Here is an 18,693-nt window from a genome sequence, read left to right on the forward strand (position 1 = left end):
TGTACATTTTGAAAAAAAATTAGTAATTTTTTAATTTGTATACATTTTTCTTAGAATTTAGTAGGTACTTAATATATACTGGGCAGGATTTTAAGTGTTGGAGGGTCACAGCATGTGTCTTGTTCATTCTCGTATCTGCATTAGCTTTAAACACCTAGCATAGATTCCAATGGACATTTTAAAATACTTGGCAACAATGTTAGAATTCATACTTCTACAAATGTTATTTTCAGTGTTTGCATGGGTTTGTCTGTCTTGCACAAAACGCTTGGGTTCTATAGTCCTGACTTGACCTATAACTACATGATTCAAATGTGAAAATATGAAAAGTGCTTACCCATTCTGATAAAGTTGCCACCCTGGTAACATGTGAGAAAATGATCAGATGCAATATTAATTGAAATGCAAAATGTGAATTATTGTTGTTCTACTATTGTTTTTACAGGATTATTTTCCTTTAGCAATTGTCATCTATAGATTTGCATCAAAACTAGTACATCTTCAAGAAAAAAATACCAATGAGATTTTGTCTCAGAAAAACAAAAAATTCTCAATGACACGGGTAACTACATCCATGTACCTATGTATTTACACACACCTCAACTACTGAAAGTGGGCTGGGGGAAAAACCTTACTAAATACACTCAGGAACATTTTAGGAAGAGCTAGGTTTTGAGAAAACATTCATATAGGAAATATGCATTTTACTTATAAATTCCTTGCTTCTTGATATTCTAGGTGTCAACCAATTTTTCACCGGATTTTCAACCCATAAAAAGGAGTTGTAAATTTAAGAAAAATGAGAGTGTGATTCCAAGACAAATACATCACAAAAGTGTGAATAAGAAAGAAATGCGTTTCTCCAGCACAGGCAGGTATTCCTCCTAATTTATGGAACCGTTTGTCCTGCTTGTAAAATTCCATTTTTTATGGAATAGAGAATTATTGCCGCTGTAAGATGTAACAAAATGGCTAAACGCCTGAGGAAAATATAATAAGGACATTTGGGTTAAGAATATAATATCCAAAAGCTTTCACTGGGAAGTTAGACAAAGTTATCCTAGATTTTTTAATAAATCGGGGCTAACTGCCAATATAAATATAATAATCTGAATGTATCACATACACTAATGCAATCCCTTTAGAAGACTGGACAAATGGTCTGTATGCATTAATAGTTAAAATCATTACTGAAATTCTAGGACTTTTTTCCTATCTTGAAAAATGTCCATATGTCTAATTTGGACTAAATATTAAATATCCAAATGACTTTGGTTTGCTACATATAATCAAACAAGATCAGATGTTAAAGAGAAAGAGGTCATAACTAGACAGTACTGACTGTCCACTCCATCCCCTCCTCTGCCCTTTTTTTTTTTTTTTAAAGGAACAGAAACCCAATTCTATTTGGTTTAATAATGTTTCCAGCTAAGTACATGATTTTCCAGGCTGCTGCCCACCTAGGTGTGGCCCAAGTGATATGCTTCTGGCCAGTAAAATGTAAATGGAATAATACTGGGCAGAACCCCAGGAGAGTGCTTTATTCTTGGATTAAATGAAACAGATTTAGCTGTCATTCCCATTTTACTTTTAGTTTCCACCTCTCCTTTTATCTTCTGGAATGTCTTTGTGATGCATGGGAGTGCAGAAGCCCTGTTGCAACTGAGGATAAAAGTCACTTTTCAAACCTGCAGGCCCCATAGGTAGATGGTGCCCAAAGCATTGATGACATTGTAGGGCCATTGCCCTAGTTATGGATTCTTGTTAGAGGAGGAAAATAAATCACTTTTGCAATGTTTCCTATATACTTTTAAACACAGAGAAGAGAAGGGAGCTGGGGAGGGCAATAAATTCATGTGGTTTGAAAAGAGGACACAAAAGATTTCAAATCAGGCAGTAATTGTGAACCTTATCATCATGCTCAAGAAATGACTTCAAGAGTCAAGACACAGGCAGTTCAGGTAAGAGACAAAAAAAGAATAAAAGGGCATGTGAAGTTGAATCAGGCATCTTTTAAAAGGTCTTCTAGGGGTGCCTGGGTGGCTCAGTCAGTTTAAGCATCCGACTTCAGCTCAGGTCATGATCTCATGGTTCCTGGGTTTGTGGGTTGAACCCCAGGTTGGACTCTGTGCTGACAGCTTGTTAGAGCCTGGAGCCTGCTTCAGATTCTGTGTTTCCCTCTCTCTCTGCCCCTCTCCTGCACACACACACTCTCTCCCAAAACTGAATGAAAGTTAAAAAAAAAAAAAATTAAAAAAAAATGGTCTCCTCAGAATCTTGATTCAGTAACCTGTACTTGGACCAAAATAGTCACAGGTCTACCCCTCTTCTAACAAGGAGCCTGGGGAATAGACAGCTTTACCTTGGTACAGTGCCACTCCAGTAATGGAGTTTCTACCAGTAATAGAAAAACCCAAGTGGCCTCAGTGAGGCTGGAGTTTAAAGTAACTTTTTTTCTTCTGCAAACCTCCCCTCCTCCCTTCTTAGCTTTTTGTTCAGGAACTCAGCACCACCCTAAAGACCTGATAAAGGAAGTTGGCAGCAAGTACACAATTCCTGTCAAAACAAGCAAGATGTTGTATTTCCCTGTAACCACCCCCCCCTCCGCCCCTTCCTTGGGTCAAGTGTGCAGTATTTTGAAGGCCATAACCTGCTGCAGCTTTCCTTTGCCAGGCAAAGCAACAAAGTTATCCTTCCTCTTTATCCCAAACTCTGTCTATGCGTATTTTGCTCAGAAGCACAGACGTCAGTTTTTGACAACAGGAAGGGGGACAGAAAGCTGTCACTTTATCATTTCAACAGTAAGCTCATAGGGACACCTGGTGGCTCAGTTGGTTAAGCTTCAGACCTTGGCTCAGGTCAAGATCTCACTGCTGGCGAGTTGGAGCCCATGTCACGCTCTGTGCTGACAGCTCAGAGCCTGGAGCCTGCTTTGAGGATTCTGTCTCCCTCTCTCTCTGCCCCTCCCCTGCTCGTACTTTGTTCTCGCTCTCTCTCTCAAAAATAAATAAAACATTTTTTTAAAAATATTAAGCTCATAAATGAGGTGGGTATATTGTTTCTACTATTCTCTTGAAAATTTGGGGGCAATTCTTGCTTTCAAGATATTTAAGATATTTTTCAATGTATGTTAGCAATGTTGCATTATGATCTCATAATGAGATGCATTATGGTTCATCAAGAACCAAGGCCTGCATCAGTAATAAGAATCCTGAAGGGGGCGGGGGGGGAGGGGGAAATGTGACTTTCTTGCTCTAGAATCCTGGCTAAGACAGACATGTTTTTGTCCTGCTAGTGGGTTGGTCTTTCCTAACGCTGCAGGATTTTTTTTTTTTTTTTACCTCAATACCCAAGATTCCTTGCCTCACGCTTTGAAGAATGAAGAGGTGGGGCACCCTGAGTAGCTCAGTCGGTTGAGTGTCCGACTTTGGCTCAGGTCATTGTCTCTGTGAGTTCGAAGCCCTCACCAGGCTCTGTGCTGACAGCTCAGAGCCTGGAGCCTGCTTTGGATTCTGTGTCTCCCTTGCTCCCTGCCCCTCCCCCACTCACACTCTGTCTCTCAAAAATGAATAAACGTTCAAAAACAATTTTTTAATAAAAAAAAAGAACGAAGAGGTGGACACAAAATGAGGGGGAGCAGCTGGGCTATGATGTTACTATGGTACACTCTTAAGAGGAACTTTATACCTGAGAGGATTTGCTGTGGTCCGCAACTGTTCCAAAATGTGTGTCCTCCGCCCCAGGGACCTCAGGTCCAAATCTTTCCCTCTGCCTATTTATCCTCTTTTTCCTATCATATGAATGCACTGTTTCATTGAGGGTGAAAATCCTATGTTCTGAGTCTCTTTGGATCATTGTCCAGACAGTCTCAGTTCTAAGTGTCTATCTTACTTCTTTCAATTCACATCTTTTAAAAACACTGCTTTTCGGGTCAGTGGGAGGGCTTTAAAACAGGTCTGCAAATTCTTTGACATTTCCCCCCAGGTAGCAGATTCACGGACCAAATTAAGGTTGTTTAAAAAAAAAAAAAAATGTCACAAGTTATGGACTAGTGGGGTTTGTTTTGTTTTGGTTGTTGTTTGTTTCTGCAGTTGTTGTAACTGGAACAATTATGGGGAATACATCCCCTTAACCACGTAAAGCTCATCTTCCTAGTTTTCAGTTTCTTCATTTGTGAAATGTGGGGATTTCACCTTTCCAGAAACATATTTCATTGAAAAATAAAACTGTATTCAGGGGAAATATATAGCCTTTTTTTTTTTTTTTTTTTTTTTTTTTTTTTTTTTTCAGAAAATCTTGTTTACAAGTTTGAAAATCAGCAATAGGGTAAAGCAGAACATAAGTATCTGGGCCTAGTGTATTTGTGTGCATGACATAAAGCCAGCTATAAATTCAATTTCCATCGTTATAGGCTTTTCAAATTCTTGACTTCCTGAATCCATTTCTAGAAACTCTTCAAGAAATTGGTCATTTATCTAAGACTATGATTTATTGGTATTTAGGACATTCTCCTTTATTTAAAAAAAGTTTAAGGATTCGATCTTTTAATTGTGCCTTCTGTGTTTTTCTTTAAACTCATGTTATTTCTACTTTATTCAACTTTACAAATAATTTTTGGCATTTCTTTTTTCTCTATTGAATCTTTAAATTTTTTTTAAATTGTTTTTGTTCTCTACAACTTTAAAAAAATCACTGACATTGATATCTTCCTCAAAGTTTAAGATGTTTCTCATCTTTCCCCCCATTGCAAAATCAAATATTTTAAGTGACCTACATATCATGTATTCTATTCTTAAGAAATGATGTTATAAAAGGAATAGAAAGTTGTAGTGAAAAATTAGAGTAAGAGCCAAGGTTTTAGAAATTTAAAGTGTACTCTTGGGAGTCAGCTGCAGAAAGGGAGGGGTAACAGAGGTCACTGAATGAAGAAAATAAACAGATTTGGTTGTCTGATGAATATCCAAATAGACACGTGTACTTCTCACTCTTGGGGCAATTGGAGAAAAGGAAAGTGCCTTTAGTTCAGTTTAAGCCATGAATGAATGTAAACAAGTGACTCCTCAAAGTAGATTAATGAAAAGGAGGGCAAGAGGGTAGGAATTTGAAGGATGGTATTCTATGGATAGAGGGTGAAAGAATGCTTTGAAAAGCATGGTTAGAAGAACGGGGACTTTGCCTCCTGGCTTCATGGTCAATAACATGAGGGGAGATAAATGGACCAATTTCCATGCATGGAGGCTGCAGAAAAAGCAGAAGTTTCTAGTGGAAATCCAGGTTTCAGGTTAAGATGGGAAGCAAATGGAAGACTTATAAAGAGACTAATTACAGAGAACTTTTGAAATGCAATGAAGTTGGATTTTGCAACAAGAGTGGAAAGCGGAATATGAAAAAGTAGATGAGAAAAATGGGTAAGTCGAAGGGTAAGATAGCCTCAGGAACTGCAGCAACAGAAAGATATGGGTGGGGGGGGGAGGGGAAACGTCAGTGTCTACTACAGGCAGGTTGCTGGTGAGCCCAGCTGGGCGTAGCTTCGACTAACATTTGGTACAATCTCAACAGGTTCTGTGTAACCCAAATCTAAGTGGAAAAGAGCACTGAGTGCCTTGTCCTGCTTCCTGTCTGCAGGGCTGGTCAGTGTTTTTCCACTACTGTTTGAGCCTAGACTTGCTGTGTCCCATCTGCTGTTGAGCACAGGTTACTACAAAGTGAGAGTACCTTTGGGTACTTTGTTTTCACTGAAGAGTAAAGGCAGCATCTGGCAAGTAAGGCTTCATGCTTATGAATGCTTGGTCCAGATTGAGAGTAAAGTTATATTATCAGATCTTTTAAGATGGAGAATTCAAGCATGAATTCGGGTTTTAGTGAATAATTCTGGCAATAAAAGAAAGCTGGTACTTCAAGTAGTAAGAGCTCAGAGCACCAGTTTGGTGTTAGGTTGTATTGGCTGGCATTCTTTCTCTTTGATGTGGAAGGCAAGGAGGAGTTTTTTCTGGTAATGGGAATGAAATAATGGAGACTTTATGTGAAGCACCCAGACAAGGACGTTTCTTTCTTGGTAATCCTTGTTATTCTCTTCAACAGGCTTTTTAGCTATAATACTGTACATTTTCAACATTAATATTCCCATTTTCTCCCTTAAATTACCCAATAAGAATGATATAAAAGTTATTTCCAGTACATTTTCATTTAAGGATAATGATCACTAATGACTACAAAGCTGAGATTTCCTTAAGAAAGTGAATATAGCTGAAGATGAGCAAGGCTGGTGTTAGTGACAAATACTGAAGATTAGCCTTCTTATTGGGGTAGAAAAAAAGATATGTAGATGGCTAATTTGTAATGAAAATTAAAATAAAACCTACAGTTGCTAAATAGTTCTAGGCCAGCTACTGCTTAAAAAAAATCCTCGGTCTCTATATTAAATCTACATCAGTCTTTCTTCTAACTGCAACTTAAATGTTGGAGACAGCCCTAAATTTGCTGACGTTGCCAGGTCACAGGATCTCCTCTGGTACCTCACAAGCTCCTGCCCCTAAGTCACAATTTGCATATTCTCTCCAAGTCTGTAGTAACTACAAAGTACAGCATGATTTTTACCTATTCCATTTTAAATTTATACTTGGTTTAAATATATGACATTTCATAGAATTGATTTAAAAGTTGTTTAAAATAGTTGTTCTACAGATTTTCCTTTAACATTTTTATTAAATCTGGAAACCACTTCCATTTCTTTTGTTTTCAGCTCTTTATGTTGCCTACCCTTATTCTATGCAGAAGTAAATGATGAGTATCAATCCATCTCCCACTTTTCAGCTTTTTAACCTTACTTCCTCTGGCCACGGCTTCCTAAAACTCCCTCATCTGGGACTGATACTCTGCCTCTGCACTCTTTTTTTTTTTTTTTTTAATTTTTTTTTTTCAACGTTTATTTTTGGGACAGAGAGAGACACAGCATGAACGGGGGAGGGGCAGAGAGAGAGGGAGACACAGAATCGGAAACAGGCTCCAGGCTCTGAGCCATCAGCCCAGAGCCTGACGCGGGGCTCGAACTCACGGACCGCGAGATCGTGACCTGGCTGAAGTCGGACGCTTAACCGACTGCGCCACCCAGGCGCCCCATCTGCACTCTTGACTGGCAGCGTAACTCTCCCATCCTTCAGTCTTCTTGGCTAACCATAGAGCTAGGTTAGAACCCTATGGGTGAACAGTTTGGAGTCCATTAGCTCCCAAGTCAGTTTTTTTTTTTTTTTTTTTCTTCACTTCCTTTGTGGTGATGGCTTTTTAAATGTAACTGGATTGTGTCTTAGAGGGTTTTTTTTTTGTCTGTTTGGTTTTGTTTTTTTTACATCAATCTTTGAGATACAGCAAACCAGGGAGGGGTAGATAGAGAGGGAGACACAGAATCTGAAGCAGGCTCCAGGCTCGAGCTGGAGCTGTCAGCACAGAGCCCACTCTTCTCATGGAGCCTGACATGGGGACCAAACCCATGAACTGTGAGATCATGACCTGGTCGAAGTCAGATGTTTGATGACTGAGCCACCCAGGTGCCCCGAGTCTTAGAATTCTAGTTTCATTCCAAGATATAATCAGTTATGAAGTGTGTTGTCTGGTTGAATCTCCTCCCTACCCTTCAATCCTACAAATCTATCTGAACTGTGGATACTTGTCTATGACAGGCATGCCTACTTACAATTGTAAGAGATCACATGGGTCTTGCCAAATTATTTGGCCTGTTTCCAGTCTGCCTTGATATATCTCTGGAACCAGGCTTTACAGATAGCAGTTCTCAATGTATCTTATGACCAGATAATAGGTTTTATACAAAGTTTTGCCTCCAAGTGGATATTTGAGCCATAAGCCTGAACTTCTAATAAGATGCCAACGACTATACCATGCATCTTCTATTAGCCGACAATCACACTGCCTGCATCTTCCCTAGCACTCTAATTCTGAGAAAGCTCCCCTAATCTTGAGCACAAAGAAGTCTAACCTTACCTAAGTAGAACTAAAAATGCACCCAGATACTGCAGCCTACTTCATGGACTCTGGAAACTCCATGCTAGGTATGGTAAGGGGTATTGAAAAACGAGTGTAAGTGCAACACTATATAGCCTTCTATTTGGTGTACAGAGTGTATTTGTATGTGTATATGCACACACTTGCATATATATTAACTTTGTAAGGTTTAACAGTGGTAAGTTTACTATGCCCTTATAGACTACAGTATTCCTTTCCAGTAGCAAAGACCATAGAGAACAAGGATGGCATCTAAGTTATCCTCTCTCAAGGAGCACTTAAACATGCTAGTAATATAGGTACCTAACACATACGGGGAATTATATTCATGTGAAGAGAAAGTAGAAATTCATTAGTTTAGAATAAGAGCATGGACAAAGCAGTTTGAGTAAAACTCATTTGCCTGATATCCCTTTCCACAAGAATTATTATTTAACATTCTCTATCTTATTTCATAAGTTGACTAGGACCCTACTGAATAATTCAGTTAGGTGCAAGGACAAGTTTTTTACCTTCCTGAAACCTTGCCTGGCTTACCCACCATTAAAGGACAAGGACACTTTTTTTTTTTTTTTTTAGCATAGTATCTTTAGTTTTATGCAGAAAAAGCAGTCTCAAGAAAGTCATGACAGCATTAATAAAATATGTTTTGATAAATCTATGTTTGTCATTTGAGGTATGTTCAGTTTGGTAAAATAAACCACACAACATTGATCATTAAGCTTCAGAGGCTCAGGTAATTAAACTGCACTGGTCATAAATAATGGGTATCAACTAATAACACTGGCCAGAAGTTTGGCTGTAGGTATTAAGGTATAATATTTTCATTAGCATTTGGTTTGTTCTTTTCATGAAAGCATGAGAGTTGAATTATTTAAAGAAAAAAAATTACCTACAAGGGCGATTATTCAATTATCTTATGCATCACTGAAAGAAGTTAATAAAATGTGTTACTTGTTTTCCTGTCTCTTTTGACCATAATTTACATGTTTAGTCATGTTTATATATTTGAATAATGTTGAATTGATATGTAATGTAGATAGATACTTTAAATTGAGTGTCAGGGCACCTGGGTGGCTCAGTTGGTTAAGTGACCGACTTCAGCTCACGTCATGGTCTCACAGTTTGTGAGTTTGAGCCCCGCGTCGGGCTCTGTGCTGACAGCTCAGAGCCTGGAGCCTACTTCGGATACTGTGTCTCCCTCTCTCTCTACCTCTATACTGCTCACGCTCTGTCTCTGTCTCTCAATAATAAATAAATGTTAAAGAAAAAATTTTAAAAAAAATTGAGTGTCCATTTTTCTTCAATTAATTCCCATGGTAGTCAAGCCTGTTGGTATATACAAAATATTTCTATTTCATAAAGTTTAGCATAAATTATTCACCCATATTTCCTTCCCCTTCCTTTTCACCTGAACCCACTTTCCCATCTCTTCTTGAATTCATCTTGATTTCTTGCCTTTATATAACTATGTACATTTGAGGGTTCTCTGCCCCCAAGAAGCTTTTAATCCAGTAAGAGAAAAGATACACGAATTTTAAAAGTTAATGGACAATCCACTGATCATAACCTAGATATCTTTTCATAATTTCTACCATAGCTGGAATTATATATGTATATATGTATACACATATGTATATATGTGCATATATTATTTACATAGGTCTATTACATGTGTCCTTTCCTTAAAATTATAGGGTGAGACAGGCACCCAGATGGCTCAGTTGATTGAGTATCTGACCCTTGATTTCAGCTCAGGTCATGATCTCATGATTCGTGGGTTCAAGCCCCACATTGGGCTCCACTCTGACCACACAGGGCCTGCTAGGGATTCTCTCTCCTTCTTTCTCTGCCCCACTCTCTCAAAATAAACTTAAAAAAAAATTATAGGGTGAAAGAAGAAATCACATGCCTCAAAGATTAGAAAGTATCCTGAGTAAACCCAATAGCATATATCAAATAGAGCTGACAGAAAAAATGGCAGAATAAACAGGGTCATAACATTCCCATCCTCCATACCTAATAAAACAAACAAGTAAAGGGACAAGAAAGAAAAGCAGCAAAAAAAATACAACAGCAGTAATCAAAATAGGGGTAAAAACTCCTAAGATAGTTGGAAATTTATTAGCCAGAGAAAGAAATGGTATGAATAGGTGAAGGTTACTCTACCCCACCAGTAGTGTGCTGGTGTGCAAGAAGTTGCTGGTTAAGGTAGTAGAAATTGCTGGTTAAGGTAGTAGAAATTGCTGGTTAAGGTAGTAGAAATTGCTGGTTATCTCCACTATCCAGTCTCCTTTTTTAAAAAATTTGTTCCAGGTATTTATATTATACCAGAAAAGATACATAGATTTAATAATTTAAATTTCACTAATAAATTAGTGTTGTCAACACTATTGGAATGATGTATTACATCATTCCAATTAAGCAGGTTTTTTTTAAAAGGACAAATATGGTGTTAATCCATTTGGGGGTTAACTCCATTAATTAGCTACTGCTACATGACATATTATCCCCAAATTTAGCAGCTTAAAAAAATTGTTTTATCATAGTTCCTTGATAGTTCCATAGGTTTAGAGGCTCAGAGCTGTTTATCTGGGTCCTTGGGCTCACTGTGTCTCAAGTCTGAGATCAAGGTACAAGCTGGGGCTACAATCCTCTAGAGGTTGAGCTCAAGAAGGAACCCCTTCCAAGCTCTTTCATATGATTGTCGTTTCAGGTCCTTCGTGCCTATTGGTTGGAGACATCAGGTTTTTCCCCACTAGGACCTCCCCACTGAGCAGCTCAAACAGTGTCACTGGTTTGTCTCAGAGCAAGTGACCGGAGATAGAGACGATGGAAGGGCACACAAGACAAAAGCCACAACTCCTCAAAAGTTCATCCTGGAAGGGATAATCCATCACTTTGCCTTCTGGTCATTACAAGATTATTGCTGGGTAAGCCCACACTTAAAGGAGGGGATTATACCAGACTGACTACTAAGAGACCAGAATCATTACAGCCACCCTAAGATTGCAAACACATTCATATCAAATGTTTGTGCTCAATTACAGTAAAAGAAATAAGATTCCAACAGTCTGACCTCCACACTGTCTAGACTTTAAGGAACAAGTTATTTAAAAAAAAAAAAAAATCAAACTGGCTTTATCAAAAAGAAAAAAAGGTAATTTGTTTAACAAAAAAGTCTCAACCTCAAGGTTGTCCTGACTGTAGGTCCAGTAGGATTTGGTTGTGGCCCTGACATGTAACTGCTTTCTAAATAGTTCTGAATGGATTCTATTGATTTTGTGTTCCATGGCCAACCCTACAACTAGGAGAAATGGAACTCCTCCCCAACTTACCCGTTCTGAGCCACCTTCCCACTCCTGGAATCCAGGGAAAAGACACAGGAACAGAAATCTAAATTCTTTGACTAGGCAGTAGGGGAAGGAAAAAAAACAGTACCTCGATTTTTTACCACGATAATATCCACATCACTACCATTTTTTGGTGTGTGAATTTTTAAAAATCTATTCTTTTAGCACCTTACAAGTATATAAGATATAGTATTAACTATAATCAACATGCTGTACATTAGATTCCCAGGACTTATTCATCTTCTACTGGAAATTTGTCCTTTTTTGCCCACTATTGTCCCCTTTCCCCTATCCCTGATAATCACCATACTCGTCTGTCTCTAGGAGTCTGGCTTTCTAAAAATTCCAAAGTAGAAAGGTCTGCTTTCCTTCTTTCTGCATCAAGGGTTCAAGACAGACAGTGGATTATATTAACATTTCTGCTCTACCAACTCTATCAAGAGGGCTGTGTCAAGACCGTAGTTCAGGTGATTTAGGCTCACCCTCAACTGCTTTCTCCAGAACTTTCATTCATGACAACTTGTTCACTTTGAACAACACCATTTCCAGTCTCTCCATTAGTTAAGAAGTAGGAAGGAGAGGGAGTAATTTATTAACAGTCTTAACTGCCAACAGATATGTAAATGGGGGAAAAAAATTTTCACCTCAAAATCCAGAAGGGACTCGAGTACAGATAGCAAGCAGCTCAGAGACAGACATGGCACATAACTCTGGTTTAGCCCTCTGCACCAGCGTGTATCAGTAGAAAACAGAAGACTTGATAATACCATTCAGTTTTCCTCTGCTGAAAAAAAGGCAGAAGAATCCCAGAGGATAAGATCATAACACTTATTGTTTTCTAGCAAAAAACAAAAACAAAATCATAAGAACGAGAGATGCTAGAAGTTATGGGTACATCAGAGAAAAATACAGAAGACAGCCTAGAAAATTTAGCCTGAGTGGAAGTCTTTTCATTTGAGATTATTATCTTCATCTCTCGTTTGGTGGCAGTGGGGATCATATGGAAAAGACTGAATAATGTACATATAACTTTCTAAGGTGCTACTCATACTATAGGATTTTCATTATACCCTTCACACTTCCATTATCTATTTTGGTTTAGAGAATTTTTCTTGGAATAGTTCTTACTCATTTGGTTATCTATAAAATATCTATTTTCTTTATATTCTTTTCATAAGCATACTCATGTTTTTAATCCTACATTCACTGAAATAGAATAGTAGTTATTCTATAATCAAGAAGATGATCTTTTAGGGGCCACAGTATTTACTCCACAAGTCCTAACCCTCAAGCCACCATCATTTCTTGCTTATATCTGATTGCTTTTTTCAGTATCAAAATTTCTAATTACTAGAATCAACTTGTCATCAAAATGGTTTTCTGTCTAGAAAGACTTATTCGCTCTATTTTCCATTATCTCGCCTAGATCTTCCTTGAGCTTATTTTTTCATTAACAGATTACTATCTATATATCCCATCAGTTTTATTTCCTTCCACCAGGTTTATTACTTCCACTTCACTGCATTCAGACAGCTATTGTAATATTTTGAGGTCATTTTCAAGTTTCCTTTGTTTTCTGTAGATACAGTTCTTGTAATGTTGATATTCTTGAAAAAAAGTCAACCTGAGTTTTCTGTACCAAAAGAGGTAAGAAAAAAAAAGAACAGGCAAGAAGAATCTTGACACATAAGGTGTGTTATGGACCCATAAAAGGTAGTTTAAGTAAAAATGATATAAATCAAACCTGATTTTCCTACACAAATAATGGGAAAATATTTCTGACAGAGGCATAACTTTGAATTCTTTTAAAAAGATGCCCATATATTTTATATTTAATCCAGTATGAATACTTTTTAAAGATCAGAATACTAAATCTTTTTAAAGGTGTTAGTGGAATAAGCTTACCAATCATATGTAATTTTACTTAATGTATTACTTATTATTGACTTATCATATTTTTACCAATGTTAAATCTTGTCTTCGTAATTCCAGACATATTTTGGAAAAATAAAGAGGAAATAAATATTTCCTAGGTCAAAATGTTCTGAAATGCTTTTTTCTTTTGGCAAGTGATAATAATGGACATGTTTGAGGAGACTTATTTCATCATGGAGCCCTCCAAACAATGACCTGTGGAGAACTAAAAAAATACTCAGGCTTTAAAATGGGGTGGCATTTCATAAGCAAATCAAACTATAGATTTGAATGAAATCATCTGTGTGGCTCTATGTGCTGCTGCATAGGTGATTTAAATGTAACTGGCTGAGGTTCATAAATGCAAAGTTCTAGAACCAGTTTCACTCACCTGCTTCCCCTGGGGAGAGAGTTGCAAAGAGAATTTGAAATAGGTTTCAAAAGGAAGTAGTCTGTACTGAGTTTTGCCTTTTGATAACAATGTTATTCTTTCAGGTCTGGATAATATTGAGCTCTGTAAATATTCATTAAAGACCTGTGTGTAAGAATAAGAAACTAATTTCATATTCCTTGGTATGTGGTAGGCACTTATAGTAGTTATTTATTGAATAAGTAAATGAACTAATGGTTTCTGGATAGGAAAACCACCAACTGAAAGTTAAAGTAACTTTGCTTTTAGAGAGCCCCAAACAAGAACCTGAAATGGCCATTTGACTGCCTTCAACCCTTTTCTCACCTCAATTTATTCCAGCCCATATTTGTGTATTGAGCCATCACAGCCAGAGCAGAAGCACTAATCAAATACACCCAACCACAGATTTACTCACAGTTTACACCTGTGAAGTTGAACACACCATAAATAGTCTGCTAAGCTTTCTCTTAAATCTGCCTGCAAGTACCTTACAGGATTATGGTAATATAAAATTTTTCTACCTTCATCATATTTATAGTAATGAGTAGTTTAATTGACTTCCCTACAGCAGAACTCTCTTCCTTTTGAATTAAAATAAGAGTAAAGATGGGGATATTAAACTCTATTAATAGTTTAAGATGTAATAAATGGCTCAACCAGAAATAGCTGACTCAGACAGACGAAGATATTTTAATTTCTAGACAATTCATAGGCAAGGATTGATTTCCCAAGTATAGAATTGGGGAACTGTGGGTTCTGTGCAAATTACTCCAAGGCCCAAATCAGAAACTCAGAGAGGGACTGGTATTCTTTACCAAAGTTTCCAGGTGCTTTTTGGACATTCTAGGTTTTGTCAACCATACCTTACAGTTTTTCCTATTGATCAAAGAAAGATTTCTTAATTATGGTTATGCACCATCTTAAGCATTTCATTCTATAAAATTTAGTCACATTGACAACTGACTGAAAAATTGTAATAGTAGGAAAAACAGCTGTAGCAACTATGATAATCACATTCTTAAATATTTTCAGGGAAAAGACAATGCAATTCATATTCATAGAGAAAAGTCATGAAAATGACTAAAATATGTCATTAGCAGCTACAAATTCACAAGCATTAATAGTTCTCCTTTGGTGAGTTTCCATTATGCACAGTGCACTATGCCAGCTATGTCTATATTGCTATTTTAGTAAATATTAACCACAGCACTGTGTCTTAGGAATTAGCATCTCCTTTTCAAGTAATACTAAGGGTTAGAGAAAAACATGGCAAGCTCTCTGCCATCACACCAATCAGTGCTTTCCTTGCAGAGAGTTTGCTTTCAAAATTAGAGAAATACTATAAAAGGAGGCAAAAGACAGAAGGCAAAAACAAAGCCTACTCACCTTACGAAGGAAGCAACAATAACAGAGGCTCCTGAAGATCTGGGATTCAAGCATTCCAAAGACTGAAGTCTCCCTTTTCAAAGTCAAGATATAGCTCTCCAGTGCCTGCAATCCCACCCACCCACTTCCGCTTCCTTTCCCTTTCTCAGTTCCTGATTGGAGCCTAGATGTAAGGAGTGCCCCGCCCCTAGATTCCATTCGCTTCACCTGGGATGGAGGCCCTGAGGTGGGGTTTACCAAACACTATCCTGTATGGGGAAACTTACAAGGAGCACCTGCCCGCTCGGCCTAACTAATAGCTCACAGCTGAGCCACCGTCAGCTTGGTGTAGGCAAATTTCTTCAACATCCAGTATTTCTTTATTTCATTTCTATCATTTTGCCTCAGGATTTTGCCTAATCTACTCCCTCTAGTGCCCAGCTTCTCTCATCTAAAATTTAGATTTTTTTTATTTTATTTTATTTTATTTATTATTATTTTTTTTAATGTTTATTTATTTTTGGGACAGAGAGAGACAGAGCATGAACGGGGGAGGGGCAGAGAGAGAGGGAGACACAGAATCGGAAACAGGCTCCAGGCTCTGAGCCATCAGCCCAGAGCCTGACGCGGGGCTCGAACTCACGGACCGCGAGATCGTGACCTGGCTGAAGTCGGACGCCCAACCGACTGCGCCACCCAGGCGCCCCTAGATTTTTTTTAAATTTGCATATTATTGAGCATTTTAGAAATTTTCTTTCATTTAAGGGTGATAGTGGCATTTTAAGCCTGAATTTTAGGCAAGATTCTACTGCCAAACAATTTTCAAAATGTAAGTGCTCTTATAAGCACTCTGACGCAGTTATATTAGGAAATCTGATTAAGCAAAATACAATAAATATAAACATCTGGCATTGAGGGAGAAATTTCTTGTGCACACTTAGAATCTCTTAGTAAACTCACTGTTGGATACCAATTTACCCAACCCCCAACCATGACACGTGTTTGTTCATTAGGTTAACAAGGAAAATTTGGTAATGTGCTGTATTTCCATTCAGACCTCTAAATGTTCTAGCTTTTCCTGACTTGAGTTTGACGCCCTGCAGAACTTTGCTTAGAAACATGTTTGGAATGTGTTATTTTTACTACTATCACATGACTAGCCCTTATATACAAATTCTACTCTATTCAGTCATAAAATCAAATAAGAGATCATTTTGACTCCAAATTAAACAAACTATTAATCTCTTCTTCTAGAGCTGTGGATCCTATTCCCTTACTTGTTGCTCAGGAGACTTGTATTAGGTAACAAGAGCCTTCCAAGATCTTGGAATGTTAATGAAACTCCAAACTCTTCAACATAAAGAGCTACTAGCACTTGCAACAAAAACGATCTTCTTATTCTGTCTGCATTTTTTTTCTTGATTACACTTTACAAAAGATAAGACACAGGAATAGCAAAAGTCAGGCAGAAAAAGTAGAAAAACAGAGTATCTAGCATACTTTAATGGAAAGAGCAGAACCTATGCCACTGTCTGAATAGGAGAGTTAGCCAAGAGACAGAGGCCTTCTCCTCTTACTGTTATGGATATCAGCCAAGTTTGGGCAGTATACCAGTCTAATTTTGACCAGAAGCCAAAGGGATGGAACTGGGGCCAAATAGGAAAGAATTCCTCACTACCCTAGAGATTCAAAGAGAGACACAAGACAATAACTTGAGCCAGAAGTTGGAGACAGGAAAGACTAAATAGATCAGCTACAACCTTCGAGGTTGAGAGGTCTGCACACTAAAGGAGAATAATAACACGTGTGCCATGAAAGGCTATATTTTGAAAACTCCACTATCTAATGTTGTGAAGAGAAATACACCAACTATAAAACTACTTGTAGTAAAGAAAAGATTAAATAGCAGTGCTTTTTATTTTAATTTATTTCACTGAGAAATTATGGGTGATTTGGTAAGAGATTCCTGCCTTCACAAATATAAATACAACCACTTCATAAATACTCTTGGTTAGGATTCAAGGCCAATATCTATAGTTATGCTCTCAGTATCATCTCCTCTAACTTTTTCAGAGAACTTGTGAAGTTATTTTTTACTCCTTTCCTGTTAATTTGCAATCTCTATTTCTTTAACATCTAAACATATTTAAGTAAACATATACTATACCTTTAAAACAGTCCTCAATTTTATATTCTTTCTTTAACTAACACATTATATCTCTTCCTCCCTTTATAGCCAAGCTTTGTGAAAAGTATACTTTTTTAATTGAAGTATAGTTGACACGCAATGTCACATTAGTTTCAGGTGTACAACATGGTGATTTGACAATTCTATACATTATGCTACTCTCAGCAAGTGTAGCTGCCATCTGTAAGTGCCATCTGAAAATTATTTTTTGTTTTGATTTTATGGTACTTTAATGCAGTTCACACTTCAGACCATTGTGAGCTTTTTAAAAATATATATTTATTTATTTATGTTGAGAGAGAGAGAGCAGGACAGGGGCAGAGAGAGAGGGGGAGAGAGAGAATCCCAAGCAGGTTTCACATTGTCAGTGCAGAGCCCAATGTGAGGCTTGATCCCATGAACCTTGAGATCATGACCTGAGTTGAAATGAAGAGTCAAGAGATGGATGCGTAACCAACTGAGCCACCAAGAAGCCCCAAACCATTGTAGTCTTGACCTAGCTCCTAATACTTTAGAAATATTGCCCTTTAAAGGCCATCAAGGAGTTTTTTGTGATTAAATCCAATGAGTGTTCCTACTTCTCATTTTTATTTGATCAGCTAAAAGCATTTGACTTCTCCTTACTTCTGTTAACATTCATACATGTCACTCTCAGGAAAGTTCACCTGGCTTTTTATCCTCTTTCAAAGGATTTTACAGTTAGTTTGTATACGCTTTACCACTGACCAGCAGTGAAAGCAGAGAGTGCAATCTGAGAGAGAGCAAGAAAGAATGGAATTTCAGGACTCTGGCTTTGGATGGGATATTTTCTTTCTTTGATTCTTGGGTTCAGATTTTAGATCAAAGACCAAAAAACACTCAATGGATATGATAGTGTTGTTTCTGGGTGTGGCATGTAAATGATGAATCATTGAATCGTACTCCTGAAACCAATATTGCACTATATGTTAACTAACTAGAATATAAATAAAAATTTGAAAAGAAAATAAATAGATAGATAGATAAGTTAATGGTGTGTCTCATTATTACCTAAGAAGTAGTTTGACAACTCCAAAAGGAAGCAACTCCTAAGAGGTTTGTTCATTTTATTTATATAGAAGAGTGACCTACAGTTGTAGAACAAATTTTCCTTGTTACCCATTTTGCAAGAACAATGACAATTTCTACTTGTTTTCCCAGTATTTAACATTGATTAAAACTGTTAATTTAAGAATGGATGGCTACACTCTCAAGTGTGTATGTCACTAAAAGTGTACTGATAATGAAGAATTAAAGATATGCGTTTAACAATTTTAAAGTAAGGTTTAAAAAGAGAAAATAATTCAGATAATACCGGGGATATTGGAAATATTCATTATTTATGGAATAGTCTATGCAAAAATGAAAGATGATTTGAAACTGGAGAATGAGGACCCATAGAAAGTATTAACATTTTGAATGTCACA

The sequence above is a fragment of the Lynx canadensis genome, chromosome A1 (genome assembly GCF_007474595.2).
Source record: "Lynx canadensis isolate LIC74 chromosome A1, mLynCan4.pri.v2, whole genome shotgun sequence".
In the NCBI taxonomy this organism is placed as follows: domain Eukaryota; kingdom Metazoa; phylum Chordata; class Mammalia; order Carnivora; family Felidae; genus Lynx; species Lynx canadensis.